Genomic DNA, 11,585 nt, shown 5'->3' with positions numbered 1-11,585 from the left:
AATGGGTTGGATCATGTGGGTTATGCACGACCTACCCTTTGCCGATTTCACACGGCCATGTCAATCGACACAACCCCTGTACCTTCCTCACGGGTGACTTCACACGGCCTGTAAGTCACATGGCTCACTTCATCTTCTACTTTGCCAATGCCACACAGCCGTGTGGATTTACACATCCCATGGTGTTTCTTTCTCTGCCATCATCACACGACCATGTGGGTTCACATGGCCGACTTCTTGGCTTGTATAGTGGCTGGATTTCTCCTCTCTACGACTCCTTTGACACTTCCATTCCTATGAAATGATCATGGTCATCTAGTGGAAGTCACGCACAACCTGAAAAACAAAGATTCGGAAAGAAAAATACTTAAACGAACTAACTTAGAAAACAAAATCATGAATCGAAAGTTAATTAAAGAAAACCCCTTGGGTTACTTTCCAAGAAGCGTTTGTTTAAGGTCTTTAACTCGACCCCGCCTCAGTTGTTACGAATTATCCTATGGAGGCACTGTCTTTCCTCCTAGGGTCGATGCTTCAGTTTTTTTCTTCATTCTTGCTGGTGTAGGGCAGATGTACTTCTCGTTGCTAGTTGGGGGAAATTTTCCAAGTTTTCCTGGATCATGCATTGCTTCCGATGGCCTTCCATAAGGATGGAGGTTCCATTCCTCAATTCTATTGACATCTGTCCCGTTAGTATTCCCTTGAAAGGAAGAGACATGGTTAGGAAAATCAGATAAATCAAATTCTAGCCTATCCTTACCGATAACTAGAGATAGCTTGTGGTTCTTCACATCTATGATGACTCCGGCAGTTGCAAGGAAAGGTCATCCAAAGATAATTGGATCTTAGGATCCTCTTCCATGTCCAAAATAATAAAATCTATGGGTATGATGCATCCACCCACCTCTACTGGTACATCTTCCACTATACCCATAGGGTACCTGCATGAAAGGTCATCTAATTGTAGTGACATAGTAGTAAGCTTAATGTTCCTGAGACCTAGTTTATTACAGATTGAATATGGAATGAGGCTAACATTTTCCCCCAAATCACAAAAAGCCTTATCTATGAATTCAGATCCTATTTTACAAGGTATAATAAAACTTCCTGGATCTTAGAGCTTTGGGGGAGTGATTGTCGTGAGCAGAGCACTGCTCTTTTCCGACAATGCTATGGTCTCAAAATCACCTTTCTGCCTTCTGTTTGACATGATTCCCTTCAAAAACTCTGCAAATTTTAGCATTTGGTGAAGGGCGTCTATAAGAGGGACTTCAATGTAAATCACCTTAATTTTTTTCATAAATTTGTAGAATTCTTCATCTTTTTGGGACATTACTAATCTTTGAGGAAAAGGAACTGTTTAACTTTGTGGAAGAAACAGAAAAGTCTCTTCAACCATCCTAGTAATCTCCTCCTTATCCTTGTTCTGGACCAAATTTAGAGGAGAGGGTCCTTCTTGAAGACCAATCCCTTTCGGTGTAGTTACTTGGGGATCTCCTAAGGTCCGTCCGCTCCTTAATTCAATAAGGTTACAATGTTCCACTGGGTTAATATCAGGTTTTCCTGGGAATGTGCATGGTGCTCTTGAAGAAGATTGAGCTATCTGGGCAATCTGGCTATCTTGCATCTTTTGGTGCTTTTCAGAGTTATCCATTCTTTAATTTAATTACTTGATATCATTCTTCATTTCCCTTTGTTCAGCAAGAATTTTTTCAAGCATCTTCTCTATTCTTGATAATTAATAGCATTGTGATGGTTGTTGTTGAAAAGTGTGGTGCCCAAGTTGTAGCTTAGCTTTTCTCTTGCAGATGGTACCTGGTCCTGATTATTCCGGTAAGAAAAATTCGGATGACTCCTCCACCCAGGGTTGTAAGTGTTGGAGTATGGATTGTTCTGTCTTTGATTGTAACTGACTATTACATCACATTACTCAAGTTGATTTATTTGTGAAGAGATTGGCCCTAGGAGGCAAGTATCTTGAGCATGATCCGTATTTCCGCAAGTCTCGCACACACACACACACACAATTGCATTGGCAGTGCTATTTCCCAGTCTCTCAAACTTTTTGGTTAGAGCATCCAACTTTGCAAACATGAGTGTGACTACATCTACATCAAATTTTCCTGAAGCCTTGATTTGATTCCTAGAAAAAGAACCTCTAGATCTTTCAGATGCCCAATGATGATGGTGTAGGGCTACATTTTCAATGATGTCTTTCGCTTCATCTAAGCTCTTGTTCATTAATGCCCCTCTCGTTGCAGAATCGAGGGACACCTTTGTGTGATAGTTGATGTCATTATAAAATAAATGTAGGACTAACCACTTCTCAAGCCCATGATGAGGGCACTGTCTGAGCATACTCTTGAATATGTCCCATGTTTCAAATAATGATTCTGAGTCTGTATGTCTGAAACTTGCTATTAGATTCCTCATGTGAACTATTTTGCTTGGTGGATAAAATTTATCCAAAAATTATTGCTCACATTGCTCCCAGGATGCTATACTGTTTGCTGGTAAGGAGTTAATCCACTGCTTGGCTCTGTCTCTTAAAGAAAATCCAAGCAGTAGTAATCTTACTATTTCTGGTGGAACTCCATTCACCTTCATTGTGCTACAGATCTCATAAAATGATTCCAAATGCTAGTTTAGATCATTATTTGGTCCTCCTCCAAATTGATTCTACTCGACCATGTGGATTACTGCTAGCTTTATCTTAAAGTTATTAGCTTCAATTAGTGGCCTAGTGATGCTAGACCAAAGCCCACGTGCATAAGGTGTTGCGTAGTCTTTCAAAGGTTTGTCAGCCATTTCCGATGCTTCTTGTTCTACTTGGAGTCTTTGTAGGATTCTTCTCCTTTGAAAAGTTCTATCGATCTCTAGGTCGAATGGCAATAGTTCTCCTGCAAGATTAGCTCTTCGCATGCAAGAACATGGTATCAAACAATCCAAATGCAACAAGAGAACAGAGTTTTTAAATTTTTCAAAGGTAAAAAGAAAATGCAGGAGATTCAAAATGAAGAAATAAAAATGCAAAAATTTAAATAAGCAAATGCAAGATGTAACTTCAAAATAAAAATTGCAAGAATTATTTAAACTATAAATAAAACAAAGATTTAGTCTAACTCAAATAATTATCACTAATGTTATAAGCGCAGTCCCCGATAATGATACCAAAAACATGGTATATTTCTGCAAGTGTATGGATACGTCGTCAGTAATAAAAGATATCGAACCACAGGGATTGGTTATAAGCACTAGCGATCAATCACGTAGAATTAGCTAAACTATCGATGTTGAAAATTTACTATCTAGAAAGAAAGAAGAAACTTAGAAGAAGGAAAAGAGAACTAGAGAAAGTGTTGAATATATTGATTTGGGGAATATTCTAGGAGTTCAGTTTCATTGTGGTGTTTACTAATGTATCATGGTCTACCAATTTCCTACCTTCAATTGGCATGCACTTATAGGAAGTTAGATTTATTATCCCTAAGTATTTAATAGAGATGATTCCTATAAAATCCGGAAGCAGTTAACCCCTATCACTAGGGCACCTCGGTCATAGATCACAGGAATATATGTCTACTAAATAATAGTAAAAGATAAATATAGAAATTAGGTGTGGTTTCCTACTTCCTTATGCAGGAATTGGTTCTCCTTTCAAGGGAATGCCCTAGACGTCCGTAAACGAGATACCTCTATCACTAGGGCACCTCGGGTATGTTAGAGTGTATACTAAAAGCCTAGCTTTTGTAAATATTTATTTTTAAATAAAAAATCACATTGGTTAAAAATGTCTACATTTATATGCTAAGTGTAGTTGTTCAATTAATTTATATTGTAGATAACATGGTATGTGGTGTCACACACAGAAGATCATGTTATCGGTTCTTTATAAATTATAAACAATAGCTCATGACTAAGATGGATAGGAAAAAACCATTGGAATAGTCGTAGTGTAATTTGATATTAGTTTATCTTAACTATAAAATTACACTAGTTCACTCTAAGTGTATTGGGCAGGACCATTTAAGATAAGTTCTTTTTGTGCTGACTTAATAAAAGAACAAGACCTTAGTTATTATGGAAGTGTGTGATCCTAATATAATAACAAGCACATATATTTAACTTGAGATTTAGCTCTTTAACTTATCAAAGGGTGAGATTTAGCTTGATAAATCAAAATGCCTGATAAGTTCGGAAATGATATTACTTATAGTGTGTGTTGTTGATTATAGAAGGAAACTGTGTTCTAGTAATCTAGGTTGATAATATCCCCAAGAGAAGCTCATAAAGATTATCATGTTAAACCCTACAGGTGGACTTAGTCCGACATGACAATAAGATTGAGTGGTAGTACTCTTGGACTAAGATATTAATTAAAGAGAGTTGTCAGTAACTCATTTAATTAGTGGACATTCAAAATCTTAAACACAGGGAGACTAACACACTCATAATAAAAAGGAGCCCAAAATGTAATTTAAGATTGGTGCGGTAGTTCAATAATAATTCTTTAGGGTTATGAATTATTATTAATGAAATTAAGTTGGGTGTTCGGGGCGAACACGGGAAGCTTAATTTCATCGGGAGACTAAAACCAATTCCTCCTCTCGGTCCCTATCATAGCCTCTTGTATATAGAGAATTATACCCACCGCATACCCACTTCCTACCCACCCTTAGGTGGCCGGCCAAACAAGCTTGGAGTCCAAGCTTGGGCCAACCAAGCCAAGGGTTGAGTCAAGTTGAGGGGGTCGGCCATATCTTGGAGCCCAAGCTTGTTGTGGCCGACCCTAATAAAATTAAAAGAATTTTATTTTAAAATCTTTTCTTATGTGGATATCATGGTATTAAAAGAGAGAGTTTAAAATTTAAATTTTTCCTTTTATAGCTTTCTACAAAAGATTAAGTGAAAGATTTGATATTTTTCCTTATTTATAGTTAAAAGGAAGATTTTAATTTTTGATAAAACTTTCCTTCTTTGCAACCATGTTCATGATTTAAAAGAGAGTTTTAAACTTAAATATTTCCTTTTATAAATTTCTACAAAAGATTAAGAAAAGATTTGATATCTTTCCTTATTTGTAAATTGAAAGGAAGATTTTAATTTTAGAGAAAACTTTTTTTTTTGGAAATCATCCACATGTTTTAATAGAGAGATTTTAATTTATAAAATTTCCTTTTATAACCAACCATAAAGAGAAAAATTATTAGAGAAATTTTTATTAAAAATTTCGGAAGCAAATTAGGAAACTTTAATTCCTGTGTTATTAAAACTTTCCTTGCTTGGAGCTGTGAGGTGGCCGACCATGATGATTTAAGAAAAGAAAATTGGTTTTAATCAATTAAATTTTCCTTTTCATGGTAAAGAAAATAAGGATGTTTTTATTTAAATTTCCCTTATTTTCCAAAACCAAGGATTATAAAAGAGAGGGAGGGTGCCTTCATAGAAGGAGAACCCTACTATATTTTCCTCTCCTCTCTTCCTTGGTGGTGGCCGACCATAAGTTCCTTGCTCTTCTCCTTTTCTCTTCCTCCTTGGTGGTAGGCGGCATCAACACAAGAGGAGTCCTTGGTGGCCGGTTCTAGCTAAGAGAAGAAGGAGAGAAAGGAGGCTTTGCTCTTGCATCCCTTGGAGCTTGAAGGTTGGTGGCTGAATATTGCAAGAAGGAAGGTGTTGGTAGTTCTCATCTCGGTAGATCATTGCCCACACAACATCTGAGATAAGAAGAGGAATACGGTAGAAGATCAAGAGGTTATTGCTTACAAAGAAAGGTATAACTAGTAATTGTTTTCCGCATCATACTAGTTTTTCTTTGTATGAATTCCAAACACAAGAGGCTAGTGATTCTAGATTTTCAGATTAGATATTTGAAGTTGTGTTTCTTTAGTTTTTTTTTCGAATTTGTGATTCGATTGTTCCTTTTGGTTAAACCTAGAGTTATATAAGGAAATTAAATATTATATTTCTTTAAAAGCTTTGTCTAGGCGGTGGTGGATGATCCCATACCCAAGAAGGCCTAGTACCTCACCATGCAGTCCTGGAAGCCAATTTTAGAAATTAATATTTAATTGAATTTATAACATAGGTGAAGTTGGATCAATAATGTTAAGTATCGTTTGTGATCCAAGTCTAAACCATTAAGAACAGATAAGTTAAATTTGGAATCAATAATGTTAAGTTTCGTTTGTGTTTCTGAATTTAATTTCTAAAGAACACAATAGGTTGTTAGGAAAGGTTCAGGACTTGAATAAAATTTTTGTATAGTGAAACTCGTACGATCTTCCTAGGACCAACCAACAATTGGTATCAGAGCTAGGGTTTGCCTCTATGTATTTGGTTTTCAGTTTAATTTGCACATGTCATATATAATTTAGGCAGGATAATAGTAGGATATGCTAACTCTGTGGTTGTAGGCTCCAACTATTATGGCTTATGGTTATTGTGTGTGATTAGACCCTTGGACATGTTAAGGGCATTTTATTGTGTGTGCATAATTATATTTAACTATTACAACAGGAGATGTATTAGCCCTAGGATTTTACATTTATGATCGATCTAGACTCGATGTACATTCCCTTGTAGAATATAGGATTGATGTATGTAAATTTTTATTTTCTGTCATGGATCGTATCCTTGCGAAGCGTGGTACTATTGAAGGACCAGAGGCGCAGCGGAAAAGGAAGCTCGATGGACCCGATGACATGAACCCTAGGGCTAGCAGCACGCGAAGGATAGTGATGGAAAAGGCCATAATACTTGGAAAATTAATTTCCATATTTATTGCTTTTATTTACTGTAATGTGTGTGATGTGCGCTTGCCAGGTTAAAATTCCTCACCTTAAATAACTAAGTGGGAGAGGAAATTTTTAAATAAATTCCACGGTCTCCATTACGGGTTTGAAAATGATGCAACAAGCTTGCGTGTTGACTCTGAGTGCCTCCCTCCACAACGGATGGGTTTGTTGCGGATCACTAGATCAAACTTCCTTTATGGATGGTTATAGGAAATTATTTAGGAGCGTGTGATCTTCTCCAACTGAAGGGGCACAATCCTATTTAATGGACTAAGTATCAAGTAATGGTATACACTTAGACGCATTCAATAGTATCCTCCCCAATGGAGTCACTGCTATTATTTTATGTGACCAAAGGAAAACCAACTATTAATTTTATTTGTCATAAAATTAGGATGACAAGATAATAAAATTAATGGGTAAAACCTCCTCTTACAAATGTTGAATTTGTATATGTCCACACTAACGTGGCATGGAATATTCCTGGTGTTTTGAGGTGTTGATAAATTTAAATAGTATTGTTTGAGGAATCAATATTATTCTAAATTTAAAGTCTTGACCAAAGTTTATTTTGTGATTCTTAGGATGTCTTTCAACCCACTGGCCATTATACTGAAAGAGAACAAACTTACTGGTCCCAATTACATAGATTGGAAAAGAAATCTGGACATTGTCCTAACTGTTGAAAGCTATAAGTTTGTACTATTAGAGGTTTGCCCTGATGTGCCTAATAGTGATTCTAGTCAAGAGGAGATTGAGGCTCATAAGAAATGGGTAAAGGCGGATGAGATGGCGCGGTGTTACATTTTGGCTTCAATGTCAAATGTGCTGCAACATCAGCATCAGGATTTACCAACTGCTTTTGACATAGTGAACAATCTCAAAGAACTCTTCGGACACCAGAGTCGGGCTGCTAGGCAAGAGGCAATGAGAAAGTTAATGACAGCCACCATGTCAGAGGGGACACCCGTAAGGGATCATATCCTCAAGATGATGGCTTATCTGAATGAAATACAGATCCTTGGAGGTGAAATCGATGGGGAAACCCAGGTCAATATTATTCTCCAAACGCTACCCAGAAGTTTTGAGCAGTTCCGCTTGAACTATAACATGAACAAAAGGGAGTATACGTTAGCGAAACTTCTGACAGAACTATAGGCAGTAGAAGGTATATTTCGTCACAGTTTCAGATTCACTATGCTGAAAATGGTTCTACTTCTAAGTTGAAAGGCAAGAAGAAAAATAAATAGGTTGTCTCAGCAAAGAAGGTGAATAAACCTCTAGGTACAAGACCAAAAGCTGGAATGAAGAAGCCGAACGGCAAGTGCTTCATCTGCAAGCATACAGGACATTGGAAGGCAGACTGTCCTCGTAGGAAAGAGAATAATAAAGGTATATCTCATCTCTAGTAGTTGAAATATGTTTAGCGGTGTTATCTACCAGCACCTGGTGTGTAGATACGGGAGCCACTGATCATGTCTGCAACTCTTTGCAGGGGTTCCAGGAAACCCAACGACTATTTGAAGGAGAAATAACAGTCTACATGGCCAATGCTACTAAAGTGGTGGTTGTTGCAGTGAAAGATGTCTACTTATCTTTTGATAGGAATAGAAGTTTGATTTTAAGAAATTGTCTTTATGTACCCAGTTTCAGAAGGAATTTAATTTCAGTTTGTAAACTGTATTTGGATGGATATTCTGTTTCTTTTAGTAACAATGTGGTTATAAAGAGAAATAGAGTTATTATCTGTTCTGGTGCATTGGTTGATAATTTATATATTTTAAATCTAATTTCTCCCACAAAACAACAAATAGAAATTAATAACACATCTTCTAATTTCAATAAGAGAAAGGAATCTTCGGAGATGAACCAAACATATCTTTGTTATCTAAGGCTTGGTCATATTAACTTAAGTAGGATTCAAAGGCTTATAGCCGATGGACTCTTGGGTTCATTAGTGTTGGAAAATTTTTCAACATGTGAATCCTACTTGGAAGGTAAAATGACCAAGAGACCTTTTAAGCCCAACGGGTATAGAGCCAAAGATGTGTTAGAACTGGTTCATTCTGATTTGTGTGGTCCTATGTCTATCCAGGCAAGAGGTGATTATGAATATTTTGTCTCTTTCATAGATGATTATTCAAGATACAAATATATTTACTTGATGCGCTGCAAGTCTGAATGCTTTGATAAGTTCAAAGAATATAGGGCTGATGTGGAGAAACGTCTTGGTAAAAGTATCAAGACACTACGGTTTGACCGTGGTGGCGAATACCTCTTTGGAGAGTTTAGGAATTACTTGTCAGAAGCCAAGATCTAAACACAATTGTCTACACCTGGTACACCCCAACAGAATGGTGTGGCAGAAAGAAGGAATATGACTCTTATGGAAATGGTTAGATCGATGATGAGTTATTCAGAATTACCAAATTTGTTTTGGGGATATGGTTTGAAACAGCAGTGTACATTATGAATATGGTACCTTCTAAAACAGTTCCTTCTACTCCCATGGAATTGTGGAATAGGCGTAAGCTTAGTCTGAGTCATATCCGGATATGGGGTAGTCCATCACATGTGTTGAAGGGAGATACTGACAAGTTGGAATCACGTACAGAAGTTTGTCTGTTTGTGGGATATCCTAAGGGAATGAAAGGTGGTTTATTTTATAATCCTAAAAATCAGAAGATCATTGTTAGCACCAATGCTCGATTTCTAGAAGAAGATTATGTAATGAACCACAAGCCCATAAGTGAAATTTTTCTAGAAAAAATTAGAGAGGATATGTCTACTTTGTACCATCAGTACAAGATGAAGTACCACATGAAACTGCAACACGTGTAACAAATAATGCACAATTACAGACAATGCCTCATCATAGTGGAAGGGTTGTGAGGCACCTGAGACATTCATGTTTTTAGGAGAATCTTCAGATTTGATCCCGGGTAAACATGAATCTGATCCCCGGACATATGACGAAGCACTCCAAGATAAAGATGCAGTATCTTGGCAAAAGACAATGAATTCTAAAATAGAATCTATGTATTCTAATAAGGTCTAGGAGCTTGTAAAACCACCAAATAGTGTAAAAGCCGTTAGGTGCAAGTGGATCTATAAAAGGAAAGGAGGGACAGATGGGAAGGTAGAAATCTTCAAAGCAAGGCTTGTTGCGAAATGGTACACTCAGAAAGAGGGAATCGATTATGAGGAAACTTTTTCACCGGTAGCCATGCTTAAGTCTATCCGGATACTCTTATCTATTGTGGCTCATATGGATTATGAGGTTTTCCAAATGAATGTCAAGACAGCTTTCCTTAACGGAAGTCTTGAAGAAAACATCCATATAAAGTAACTAGAGGGCTTCATTGAAAAAGGCAAAGAGCATCTAGTGTGCAAGCTCAATCGGTCCATTTATGGACTGAAGCAAGCTTTAAGATCTTGGAACATCCGGTTTAATGAAGTAATCCAGTCATATGGATTTATTCAGTGTCCGGATGAGTCTTGTGTATACAAGAAATGTAACAGAAACGTGGTGGTATTTCTTATACTATATGTAGATAATATTTTGTTAATTGGCAACAATGTCAAGGTATTATCGGACGTAAGGGTATGGTTGTCCAAACAATTTGATATAAAGGACTTAGGAGAATGTGCACACATTCTTGGGATTAAAGTCATAAGGGATCACAAGAAAAAGATGTTGTGCCTATCTCAAGCTTCATATATAGATACAATCCTTGCTCGTTTTAGCATGCAAAACTCCAAGAAAGGTTTCTTACCTTTTCGGCATGGAGTAGCTTTATCTAAAGAGATGTCTCTGAAGACATCAAAGGAGATAGAGGACATGAAGGCAGTTCCTTATGCTTCGGCTGTGAAAAGCCTAATGTATGCAATGCTGTGTACGAGACCAGATATCTGTTTTGCCATAGGCATGGTTAGCAGATATCAAAGTAACCCTGGACAAGGACATTGGACTACTGTAAAGCATATATTGAAGTACCTGAGAAGGACTAAAGATTATATGCTAGTTTACCAAGCAGATGATTTGCTCCCTGTGGGTTACATGGATTCAAACTTCCAATTAGATAGGGACAATAGTAAGTCTATATCAGGCCATGTGTTTACTTTAGGAGGTGGAGCCATTGCATGGTGGAGTGTTAAGTAGAAATGCGTTTCAGACTTAACCATGGAAGCTGAGTATGTGGCAGGCTCTGAGGCAGCCAAAGAAGTTGTATGGCTTAGGAACTTCCTAATGGACTTAGATATGATTCCTAGTTTGCCCAAAATTATCATAATTTATTGTGATAATAGCGGTGCAGTTGCAAACTCGAAGGAAGCATGAGCCCATAAGGCGAGTAAACATATAGAGCACAAGTACCACCTGATACGAGACATCGTCAAGCGAGGAGAAGCTGTTGTCGCCAAGATTGTATCAGCAGATAATCTGGCAAATCATTGCACTAAGGCCCTTCCAGCGAAAGCTTTAGATCGCCATGTGGAGGGGATGAGAATCAGATGTATGCCAGCAGATATGGTAGCTTAGTCTTTTAGTATAAGTGGGAGATTATTAGAGTGTATACTAAAAGCCTAGCTTTTGTAAATATTTATTTTTAAATAAAGAATCACATTGGTCAAAAACATCTACATTTATATGCTAAGTGTAGTTGTTCAATTAATTTATATTGTAGATAACATGGTGTGTGGTGTCACACATAGAATATCATGTTATCGGTTCTTTATAAATTATAAACAGTAGCTCACGACTAAGATGGATAGGAACAAACCATTGGAATA

General features: G+C 37.1%; 1 non-coding gene across 1 annotated transcript; it reads left to right on the top strand.

The window, feature by feature from the left end:
• The first annotated feature begins 2,329 nt into the window (after positions 1 to 2,329).
• LOC122039305 lies at positions 2,330 to 2,436 on the top strand. Its single transcript, XR_006128155.1, has one exon. It is a non-coding gene; the product is annotated as a small nucleolar RNA R71 (small nucleolar RNA).
• The last annotated feature ends 9,149 nt before the right edge of the window (positions 2,437 to 11,585 follow it).

Source organism: Zingiber officinale, chromosome 1A, assembly GCF_018446385.1.
Source record: "Zingiber officinale cultivar Zhangliang chromosome 1A, Zo_v1.1, whole genome shotgun sequence".
In the NCBI taxonomy this organism is placed as follows: Eukaryota; Viridiplantae; Streptophyta; class Magnoliopsida; order Zingiberales; family Zingiberaceae; genus Zingiber; species Zingiber officinale.
Note: the sequence above shows the minus strand (reverse complement) of the source record. Positions and strands in the feature narration are given on the sequence as shown.